At 43.2% G+C, this 12389-nt stretch overlaps 1 long non-coding RNA gene across 2 annotated transcripts in view; it reads left to right on the top strand.

The window, feature by feature from the left end:
• Window positions 1-10976, top strand: part of LOC142469249 (uncharacterized) — a 45900-nt gene extending 34924 nt beyond the window's left edge. The window contains exons 2-3 of one of the 2 annotated variants that reach the window (XR_012788995.1): window positions 9429-9524; window positions 10860-10976. This is a non-coding gene — a long non-coding RNA (uncharacterized LOC142469249). Of the gene's footprint in view, window positions 1-9428; window positions 9530-10859 lie in introns of both variants that reach the window. The other variant, XR_012788994.1, reaches the window with a different exon arrangement.
• The last annotated feature ends 1413 nt before the right edge of the window (window positions 10977-12389 follow it).

Genomic DNA, 12389 nt, shown 5'->3' with positions numbered 1-12389 from the left:
ACCGGGAATCCATTACCCTGAAACGGCAAACTTATATTTCCCCAAAACACACTTCAGGTGCATTTACTTTCATGAAAAAAGAAAACACAGCGCCAACTTCTAAGTATAAACAGTGACTAAATATCATTTACTTTCATGCTCGAGTCATTCTTCCAAATCTTTCCTATCTTACATCTGCCACTAGATCCCTCAAGTTCTTTATCCTTAAGGAAAATTTCAGCCACGTTATCCTTCTGTGTACCACGCCAGCTGCCCTATAAACCCCGATAATAGCCAACAGGGAGTTTCCACAGTTGGGAGGGTGTAAAATGGCAGTGCCTGTATGGAAGTAGGAACCCTGGTTTTTGGAGCACTCAGGTTTTGGGTTTACATATCGAAGTAGAAGACATTTCTTGTCGGAGAGGCCTGATGTATATTTCAATGCATTGCAGCTCCCACTTGGCATGAAAGGGTTGGATGAATCTGGCCTCACTTGCTTTTGGAAGTCCTATACCTTGCATATTTCCTGCAGGCAAGTGGCATCTAACCATCCAAGTTGATGGAAATGACCTCTGAGCGCAATGGGCATTTTGCATGTGCCTGCAAAGCAATATTGGGAACATCTGCTTACATTTCTAGATTGTGCACATTGCTAATTAGAAATCACTGTGGATCCCCCCTGGAGTTTTCAAAACGGTATATGAACCCAATCAAGATATGCATGGTCACAATCACGGATAATGAGTTTGCCAAGTACTTTCTCAGTGATGGGTAAAGGAAAGAATATATTAGTGCAGGAGTTCATGTCGACCCCTTACACTAAAGGCTTGGGCACTGAGGAACGATTTGGGTGTACAGTACAGTTCCCTGAAGCTGCTGGCATTGAGCTGACCTAGGAGAACATACCTTCCATGAGAACCTCTTAGTACTTCTGGCGCATTGGTGAAAACATAACACCATTGTGAATATGTACTGGGTTCCAATCCAGACTCTGGAAAGTAGACCTTTTAATTTTAATTATAGGTTAAAAAATCACTAATAACGTGGGACGTTAACCTTTAACCCGCAATAAATGACTGAGAAACAAAGTCTTGGGATGAACAGTATGAACATTTTACTGTCACTTCTAGGCACCTATGGCCCTGGTCTAAGTGGGGTGGTATTGTGGGTTACAGAGTAACAATACGTTTGCATGATTATTTATTTTTATTGTAGCAGTGTGAGATGAAAGAGCATCTCATCCCATGATGAAGACTTGGGACTATCGACAAGATACATTAAGCTCCAATACAGGTTCACTCGCGATCTCTGTGCGACACCCTGCGTCAGAAATCCGTGACAATTGCTCTGTGTATCTAGCATCATAGAAAACTATTTCGCCATTAAGCTGAGAGTAAGGCCGCGTTTATAGTGCCGGCTACAGCGACGGTACACAGCGCCAAAGCAAGTATATTTAATCCGTTGCGTGCGCCTTTAGTGGGCGTGTGTGCGATGGCGCGACACAGCGACCAAAATTGCTGAAATCAATAGATTTTGATATTTACGGCGACGGCCGCACCACGTGACTACAATAAGCCAATCACATCGCCTCTACTTGACGTCACCGCCCCCTGCAGCCACTGACATCGCAACAACTCAATTGCAACTTTTGCGATGGCGACGGGTGACCTCACCGGTTGCATCGCCGTTAATGTGGCCCGCACTATAAGCTCAGCCTTAAGCAACTTCATACCAATGAGCGATTTGGCATAAGCCGCTAGACGAGGACAGAGTTATTCAGGGGAATATTATCTTCAGACAACACTGTTTTATTTTCTTCACCCCATTCTGTCTTCCATATGTAAGTTCTGACCTCCGCAGAGATCCGCGTCAAATGGAAGAACCTCAATGAGCATTTTTATTACATCCGACACCAGAGACAGAATTCCTGCACCCGGCACGTCATTTGGTCGCGTAGTACGGAGCCTGGTGGCTGATGCCAGGGTTTTTCGGTAACAGATACAGTACAAAGTTTAGTGGTATAAGCGCGCCAGCGCTGGATCCTCAAGGCAATATATACACTGAATAGTACATAAGTCAGGGCACAGGACACAAGGCATGAGAGAACATGTAAATCTCTAGTGTAATGAAGTTCTGAAAAAGGACAACAACACCCTGAAGGAAAAGAGTAACGGGACTGCACCCACTCCTCAAAACCTCATTGGGATAGTCCCAGAACTGCTATAACAACACAGGAAAGCAATCTTAATATACTCACAAATATATGAATGTCTCTGTCCTGTGCCCCTAGTGAGGCGTGCTGCTGATGGTGAATGTAGACATGCAAAAATAGAGAGTACAGCGCACAGCCAAGAGAGTAGGTCCAAAATAGATATTAAACATTATTTAATTAGGGCCATTAAAAATAGAGGTATAACAGACCTCCTACGCGTTTCGTGCCCGGTGCACTTCATCAAGGAGTTTTTTCGTAAACAGATTAGTGGACACATGCATTATATTCCACTTTTATGATTGTCCACTAATTGTCCAGTAGTCACTGAATACTCACTGTGCAGGGAGTTAACCATAAATACTTCTTACCGGCAAGAAACGTGAAACATCCGATTTGAAGCCAGAAATATTTTGCAGACAGTGTACAGGTACAGCTGCAAACCTGTAACAAACATTGAACATTTCTAACTGGCTAAGCCGCTCGGCACTACTTACAACTACTTGTAAATCTGGATACATTCCACGTGACTAATCTAAAATATTCCGTTTGTAATTAGTTCCAGGCCAGTGACTGTGATTGCAGTGTATATACAATGTGCTATTGCCAGGCGGGTATGTTGATGAGCTAATGTAGCCCAGCTATAGGAGCGTTGAATGAGGGATATACGGTACTGTTGTAGGGATTCCTTCATGCTAATTACATGGTCCATATGAAAAGTAACCACTTCTGCTCATTAAAGTGTCAAATCCCCCAGCATGTCTTACAATTTGGGAACACAGAGGTTAGCATGCAGGCGCTGGGAGCCCCTTAAAGCGGCAATCCAAACTCTTTTGTTTTTAATTCCCCCCCCAGGGTTGTAGCAGGGGGTCTCCAGTGCTGAGTCGCACACATTTCAGCTCCAGGGACCCCCTGCTCCCAGAGATACATACCTCAGTAGAAGGTGCTGGAAGCTGCTCGGCGATAAAGGATTACATAATGGGCGCTGATCAAAGTACCGGTGCCCTGCGGGCCAATGGGAAACTCTGACGTCATCTGCTGCGGCTTCCTATTGGCCCACGTGACTCGGGAGCGTTAAACGTTAAAGCTCAGCTAGCGCAGCTGGAGCGGCTACAAGACCTACTGCAGAGGTAAGTATCTCTGGAAACAGGGGGCCCCAGGCTAAACTGGATGGAGTTTAGCTCCAGAGGTCCCCGGCTTCGATCCTGGGTAAAAAACAAAGTTACAAACAAAAAGAGCTTGGATCGCTCCTCTAAGCAAAGGACAACTTAATAAGAAGGTCTAAGAAGCTGTTCCTACAGAAGCAAAGATTTGTTACACTGTACAAATGTCACTTACCCTCCGGTCAGGTAAGTGACTGAGTAAGCAGTCACAGAAACAGACCACAATATAGATCAAAGAAACTAGCAGCTATAATTTAGAACAGTGATTCAATCAGCAATGCCTGAACATTATGAATATATCTGTATGGATTCCTAAACTACGTTCTACATGTGCATAAATGGGCCCTGAAGCCTATATTTCTATATTACCACTATTTTTGGAGTGCCTTCTATTTATATACATACTCAAATCCCTGTATTTAGGGATAGATAGGAGATAAAGCCTTGAAAGATGAATTCTCCAAACTGCTTCTCGTTTCACCTTCCACATGCCCAAGCAGTACAAACCTGTCCTACAAACCGAGCTACTTTGCATGTGAAGGTCACTGCTGACCTCTGAAACTCACCCTACAGGCCAGTGCATACTGCCCAATTCATAGTATAGCACAGGTACTAAATATATATGCTAACAAGCTTACTGCCTGCAGGGAGGAGGTGAAACATCTTCCTGCATACTGTATATTACAGGAAGCTGCTGCAAGTCTGGAAGTTTCCACATTTCTTGTAGCATATGCGCGGGTACTCTATGCTTGGGAGCCGCCATTGGGAATGATGTCTGTGTTGAAGTACTAGGACTAAAATGAGAACATTTGGTTTGAGTCCCATTCACACTGAGTATACATTGATAAACAGACTTCAGTGGAACATCAACAATTCGAATCAGAACCACTTCCTGAAAATATAATGTTTGATTTGTACTTCTATGTCACCCATGTGTTTCAAATCCCATTGCTAAACTGGGTAATGAAACATTTCCTATGTGTACATTACATGAAAACATAGATTGCCATTTCTTCAATATACGGTTCACTTCCAGATTTTCCTAAGGACAATCAGTCATTTGGCGCTTTAAGCTTCACACTCTGATTTCTGAAGATCTGGTACATTCAGTGAATTTATAAAAACCTTTATTCCCAGTTGTAATAGGATATTTGGTTCTGACGGTGATAAGTCGGGGAATTGTAAATGTCAACTTATATTAAACTCAGTTTACTTATCCCTTCTTAAAGTAACTTTTACATTTGAGGCTGAGTTCTTCACAAGTTAGATTGTGAATGCCTTGAAGCTGAATTTCTCTTTTCTAAAGTCAAACAGCATTAGCCTTTAGGGTCAGAAATGCTGATCCTTTCGAGTGGCAACACTTCAACCGGAATTCATTCTCAACTCAACTTAATTACACCCATTCTGGATATAAAATCCATTCCCAACATGGTGCAAAGACGTCATTCATTTTTCCCATTGATTTGACCTTTTGTAGGGTGAGAACTGCAGAGCGATGTGTATTGAACGGTTCAGTACTGAAGAAACTGTGATAGGCATACATACTGCTGCTGGATTATACGAGGAGGCTGGAAGCTGCACTTTGCACCCAGGGTGCTATTGTTTTGAAACTAGGCAGACCTTTTTTATGTTTAGTTTTTGCCATGTTTTGTGTTTTTGGCTGGCAGCCATATTGAAATATGTTTAGTTTTAGCTGACAGCTCTGGTCAACAGAGCGCAGGTAGACTGTATGCTTGACAAGACAGGGCAGCATTGCTCAGTCAGAGAGCATAAATTTCCTGCAGCTACAGAACGTGCGCCTTCATCCTCTCAAACCCCAAGTCATCTTGCTGTAAAACCGGCCCCCACCACATGCTATTTGACAGTGTTTGTTACGACGACTATAGACTGCTAGGCGCTGACACTATCCCATCCCGACTTTGCCTCCTGGAAACGTATACAAAGCTGCCATCCTGTTTGCAGCGATGTTGTGGATTAGAACGAAACAGACGTGATAAGCCAAGAATACGTCACAGCTCCAATCTCGCACGCCAGCTACGCCCAGCCCAGAGTACAGCTGCTACCAACAAGCATTCTGGGAAATGCACTCCTATTTTTTCTAAACTGAAAAAATGCTAGGGAGTAAAAAAACTGCACCAAACTGTCTGAAAAACGTGAAGACCCTCTTCACACTAACTTAAAGCAGCAGCTCAAGCAATATCCTACATGTGTGGTTTTCTTAATAAATGAGTTCTGTACTACGAGAAAATACTTGTACAGTAGCATTTAAAAAAAATCTATTTTTAAAGACATTTTTGATGTATTCTAATGTAGCGGTGCGCAAACTGGGGTGCACGAGACTGCCGGTGGGGGGCGCGGGGTTTACAGGGGCCCCGCGCGCTTCCCGAAGGCACTTAAATTAAGTGACGGGGGAGTTGCAGGGCCTCTGTAAACCTTCACTTACCTAGGCTCCGGCGGCTTCCTCCCTACGTCGCCATGGCAACACGGCGGCAAAATGACGCCGCAAGGTCATGTGACATCACGTTGCTATGGCAACGTGACGTCATGACGCCGGAGCGCAGGTAAGTAGGGGTTAGGGGGGGCGCGGGAGTGAGGGGACCACCGGCAGGGGGGCGCAGGGAAAAATGTTTGCGCCCCCCTGTTCTAATGTAACAAGCATTTGTGTTTCTATAGCAACCATTTACAAAATCACATCCCTTCCTGTTCTGAGACACACCCATTTTGTCTCTCTCTCTAGCAGTTCACCAATTGTATCTAGTACCTGCCTGGTCACATGATCTTCCCCACAGAACTTTGCATCTTGGGTACTCTTCTGCATCACTGACAGTGATTTAAAGAGCTCCCGTGCCGCATCTTTGCCGATCGATCTGCAGTTTAGCTAATCACTTGTCCGTGTGCAGATTGTATTGAATGGGAAAAAATTTTTTAAAAATAAAACGGCAGCTTCAACCGCAGTTTTAAAACTGTTTCAAAGGACCCTCCAGGAGTGAAGCGGTTAAAGCCGCTTGTGGCCGCCCTTTTTCTTGACATTTCGCGTTTAGAAAAATAAGCATGTGTTAGAGATCAGCCTCACGGAGGAATATGATGGTGGATATTTTACTTTAGAAATGTGTTTTCTATAAATCAGGGTTTTTTTTGTGGTAAAGCTGCAGTAAGTACGAGTTTGAGGTTGTCCTGCGTGTTTTGTTTACGCCACAATTGTCTTCCCCTTTGACCTCTGGGTACTTGTTACACAGTGAAAGCGACAGCAATTTTCTAATCATGAACTTTACAGGCGAAGGTGATAACTCGGGTGGCAAATTATAGTCCTCAAGGGCCACCAACGGGTCAGGTTTTCAGGATATCCCATCTTCAGCACAGGTGGCTCAAACAGTGGCTCAGTCGAAGTCACTTGTGCTGAAGCAGGGACTGATTGAGCCACCTGTGCTGAAGCAGGCATATCCTGAAAACCTGACCTGTTGGTGGCCCTTCGAGGACTGGAGTTGCCCACCCCTGTGCTAACTCATTACAGCATCTTTGTTAGAGCAACATCGTCACCAATTCATGTTTCTGAAGGAAATGACCAATTATGCTTCAGAAGTTTATCTTCTATTACTGCAAACAAGCACTATACTGTTATAGAAATATCACCAACAACACCTCAGTGCAGATTTAATCACAGGAAAAACGCAACTTGACCGGAAACAAGTGTTTATTTTAGAAGGCGACCCCACTCAGTGGTAGAGATGGGATGGACTTATCTCCAAAACTCCAATTGGAAGAAAAAACGATGTTTTTATATATTTTCCAATATTTGAAAAACGTGAAATAAAAATGTTTCTATAAAAGAAAACTGTATATCCAATTTCCAGCCGTCCGTCCATCTCAATGGCACCAAAGTGAAAGCAGCTGTTTTTAATGGTCATATACTGTGCTGTACACAGCGTTAGAAGACAATTGAAGAAGAAAAAAAGAGTATTTTTCAAGCTCCAGATTGACAGCCTTGACCCAAGTGTTAAACCGGGCCTGCTGACCACTTACTGAAGCATGGTCAAGATAATGATTCTGACTCTTTAACCCTTTGCAGCCAGGGGAGATGACTTCTTGGCCCCTCTAGAAGAAAAGGGGATCAAGGTGCAATCTAACCTCTAAACCCAAAGGGGTCACCAACAGGCCAGGTTTTCAGGCCTGCTTCAGCACAAGTGGCTCAATCAGTGGCTCAGATGTTGACTGAGCCACTGGTTGAGCCACCTGTGCTGAAGCAGGGATATAATTAAACCCTGACCTGTTGGTGGCCCTTGAGGACAGGACGTTGGCCACCCCTGCTCTAAACTTACCTTCATTTTATTAAAGGCCTGGAAGTGGGGTGTCTGGCACAGCTGAACCACACTGATTGCAGCTCTGGGACCCCCACCCTTGTTTCCCGAGTTACTGATGAAGTTACCAGTATAACTTCCTGGCTTTTTAAATGGCATTTAAATGGCTGTCCAATAGGACGCCACAACCGCTGATGTTGCAGCTTCCTATTGGCCCACGATGTGGCTGCCATTTTGTTTCCCCGAAGGAGATTGAAACCTGGTAACTTCACCAGTATCTTGGGAACCAAAGGGTCCTCAGAGATCAAAATAGTAGCGCTCGCCTCAGGGGACCCCCGGCGTCTACTCTGCAACAAATGTGGATAGAAAAAAATAATCTAGTAAGAGGAACTGGTCCTTTAAGACTTTTTCAGAGGGACCAGCTAATCTGCTCCTAGCTGCGCATATTGTCCACTGCAGGACACTGCCAACGGCCTGGAAAATACCATCTCTGCAATACTCTTTCTTTGTATCCCTATTATTAACAGCAGGCAGCTGTTTCACATTATCGTGGGGAGAAAAGGTCCATTTGAAGGAATTATGGCATAAATTGACTTGCAGACTGCGGGAATTAAGTGTCTGCACCTGGCCTGCCACGGATATTTTATCCAGCCCCCAATCACAGGCATAGAGGGCTTTTGTTGCGTCCTCTCTCCAATCCTGTCGCTTTCCTTATTGTTTTGGAAAACCCAAGTGAGATTTCTCCAACTCTTCCCCGAGGCTCTTTCTAGAAATATGCAATCAAAAAACGGTTTGCCGCCGGAGGTCCGCGCAGCGTGTTGCGATGGAAAGTGCTGCAGGCCGGGAAACTAAAGAGAGACTGTTATGCTCAGGAATTTCACATCTGTCATACAGTTTAAAGGTGCAGTTCCAATCCTCCAGGGGCGGCCAACTCCAGTCCTCAAGGGCCACCAACAGGTCAGGTTTTCAGGATATCCCTGCTTCAGCACAGGTGGTGCAGTGAAAGACTGAGCCACTGATTGAGCCACCTGTGCTGAAGCAGGGATATCCTGATTACCTGACCTGTGGTCCGGAGTGGGCCACCCCGGCACTGCACACATTTCATTGGGAAATACTCGAGTAGTTAAATCCCCGATCCCACTTACACAGTGCGGGAAAAATATTTGTGTGCGCAATTTCGCCGTTTCTCCTGATGCAATCTGATTTCTGACCCTCCTGTCAAACCCCTTTATCAATTTGTATTATCAGAGAAAAGGAAAACCTAATGCCAGACGCAGATGTCTGTCTGAGGGGCACTGAAACCCCCTTTCACGATTTACTTCTGGCAGACAAAAGCTCCCTTATCCCAATGGAAAGTCAATGAAAGATGCAGACACCCACTTGTTTTCCTACCAAACCTTCCTGAACCCCAACCCCCCCATTGAGCCACCTATGCTGAGGCAGGGACTGATTGAGTCAGGAATATGAATATCTTGAAGACCTGATCTTTTTCGGGGCGACGGGGGGGGGGGGTCTGTTGTACACTATAGTTAAAGGTGCAATCATTCTCACTTTTTTTTATTTATTTACATATAAGTATTTTAGAAGGGGGGAAAAGCCATTGAGATTTAGCGCTTGTTTTCACATATATCCTATGCTCAGAGTAATACGGCACTTGTTTGACTTATCCATCACTAATAGAAAATCCAGGTTCAGGTCTTCTCTTTTCATCACTTGTACTATTGTGGTTATATATTAGACTAGTATATTAGATTGTAAAGCACTTTTAATATCTCTGCATAGCGCAAAGCTGAACGAGAGAGAACACGAGAGAGAACACGAGAGAGAACACGAGAGAGAACACGAGAGAGAACACGAGAGAGAACACGAGAGAGAAACGTAAAGTTCCGTTTGCATATATTCTTTTTATTCCTTTTTCAAACATTTGAAAAATTGCAAAAAACTTTTAAACAGAAATTGTCGCATTTTTTCGCCAAATGATCTAGTTTTGAGAATTAGTTTGATCTTTTTTTTAGCAGCAAAATCACAACATTCGCTACATTCATTAAGGAATAAAAAAAAAATGAACTTTTGTTTTAAAAATTTGACTGGGAATTTGAATTTTGGGGAACAATTCCTGTCTTTCTACTTCCCCCTGAAATACACCCATCTCAGTGTAACCCGTACAGCAGTTAGCTCTTTTTTCGTCAAAAACAGAATTTTGCCCAATATAAATACATTCAGAAGAGCGAACACAACTCCCAGTAATGCCACAGGCGCTCTGGACGGCTACTACTGACCTTCTGGGGCATTGGCACGTGGGTTCATTCTCTGCCCGCTGAGGTTGCCAATTTGACCTAATACTGTTGGGCATGTTTATATTATTCTGCAGCTTTTATGTCAATTCATTGGGCAATTTGGAGGTCTGTTTTACTTTAAGGAAAGGGCACACACGGGTAACGGATCTATATGGCAGATAATATTATTGATCACAGTGTTACTTTACTGCTAGTCACAGGAACGTAACTTCTCATTTTTACTGGCAATACTGTGCGAAACACACCACAGGAGGTAACACTGGCTCAGGATAAAACGTACGATACGTACAGGAAACATTGCCATTTGGGGTGTTGTTTTCCACACCACTGAAATAAAATGATATTGTACTGAAGATACATCGGATCATGCACTTGCAGTGTTGCCAACCTAAGTCCGTGCCATCGCAAGATCCAATACTAGTGTTCTGATGTCAATCCCAGTGAATCATGCAAAACATTACTTTCACAGATCTCTCATACTTAAATATATATACTATATATATATATATATATATACCTTTACTTGCTTTTACGCTACCAAATGCATGTGCTGCATTAATCAGTGCATTATAGATTAAGCATAAGAAAAATAATAGTACATGTATCCAATTAAAGCCGTCACTGTCATTGCTTCACTCTGGTCTGAAAGGAGACAGCACCTCTAATTGCTTAGTACAGGGGTGCTCAACTCCAGTCCTCAAGATCCCCCAACAGGCCAGGTTTTCTGGATATCCCTGCTTCAGCATAAGTGTCTCAGTTTATGACTGAGCCACTGATTGAGCCACCTGTGCTGAAGCAGGGCTATCTTTAGTACCTGGCCTGTTGGGGGTTCTGGAGGACTGGAGTTGAGCACCCCAGGCTTTGTAACCTTGTAACAATCATTTTGTGATTGCAATTCCTTCTTTATTTATTGTAGGGGAATTGGAATGAAGAAGTATCTGGGAGTAAATGGCGAGGCGTTTAGAAATGGCGGCTGTGTGCTCTGAAACAAGCAGTACGTATGACGTCTGATGTTTAAAATAAAAGATTTCTAATGAGACTCAAAATGGAAAAAAAACAGCATTTTGTATAGTTGCCTCAAAACTATGTTTCCCAACAAATAATTACTTGGAGGGACTACAATATTACACTAAAGAAATTGCCTCTTATAGAATCCCAAACCATAAAAAAACAGTAATCCCAGCTGCGAGAGCAATGGGGCCATTTGTTAGGGGGATGACACATTTAATGTGAAACATTTGCCAGAGGAGAGAGAGAAAGGTCCATTTGGTCTGAGGGAAGTTCTCCACACTCCTCTGAAATAGATGAAAAAAAGTTGTTTTAGTCATATGTGGCGCAGCTGAGGTTTCCGGGGTTCCAGATGTTTTCCTGGACAGATGTTCCCAAATGAATTTGATTAATCTCTGACAAATAATAAAACAGCACATGGGAATTCCAGAGCCTGAAAGAAGAAGCCAGAAACACTGCAGAAAACTGTCCGTGAAATAATTCTGATTCACATCCAATTCCTTCCGGCAACCTCAGATTGAGACCAAAAAATAAGCTTTTGCTAATATACAGCGTGTAATGGTTTTGGGTTTCCTACTGTGTTGTTAAATGTTGTTGGACAATAATTCTGTTCCAGTTTCCTCTGTCTCCTTCCTTGTTTCCGTTTCTCTTGCTGTAGTTTGGGAAGACCACCTGGCTCTAAGGACAGGCTCAACAAATCCCAAATTTATACCTCCCATGCCAATAGCTTCTCCTGGTGTACATCTGCATTACGTTCCAGAGAGCATGACAACAGCATGCAGAGTATGTCCCTAATGAACTGAAGCCAGGTGATCACAGCCAAGCTGGAATATATTGGTCTTAGGTTTATCCAGTAGAGATTTATTATAATCTATTATAATATTTAAGGATGGGCCATTGGGAAGGTCCTCAGCTCCAAATTCCCAACTCTGCAAACTTCGACGTTCGTTCGGATGTCCAGACACATTTTCAAATCCCAGAGAAAAAGAAATACATTTCCGCTAACTTTGAGCTCATTCTATATTTTTGTTTACAAATCTACAAAAGAAACATCCAATTTCCGGCAAAATCAAAACACCAAAAAATATTCATGACCGGAACCAAAACACACGTGAGCGTGGCCAGCCGTAATAATATTTCATGTCCGGTCAGCCACGTGGGGAAAAAAAACGGAGTAAAATTAAATATCTAAAAACCATTTTACGTTAAACAAATTTGTGGGCATTTTGAAACTTGCGGCAGCAAGTTGTGTTATCCTTGTCAGTGCCAACAATACATTGATTAGATTGTTACCTCTTCGGGGCAGGGACTCTTTTTCCTAATGTTACTTTTATTTCTCAAGCGCTTATTCCCATTGTGTTATATTATTATGGCACGTGTGTTACTGCCGTGACGCGCTACGTACATAGATAGCTCTATTAGATAAAGATATATACGT

This window comes from Ascaphus truei, chromosome 18, assembly GCF_040206685.1.
Source record: "Ascaphus truei isolate aAscTru1 chromosome 18, aAscTru1.hap1, whole genome shotgun sequence".
NCBI lineage: Eukaryota > Metazoa > Chordata > Amphibia > Anura > Ascaphidae > Ascaphus > Ascaphus truei.
This window is presented reverse-complemented; position numbering and strand designations above follow the sequence as displayed.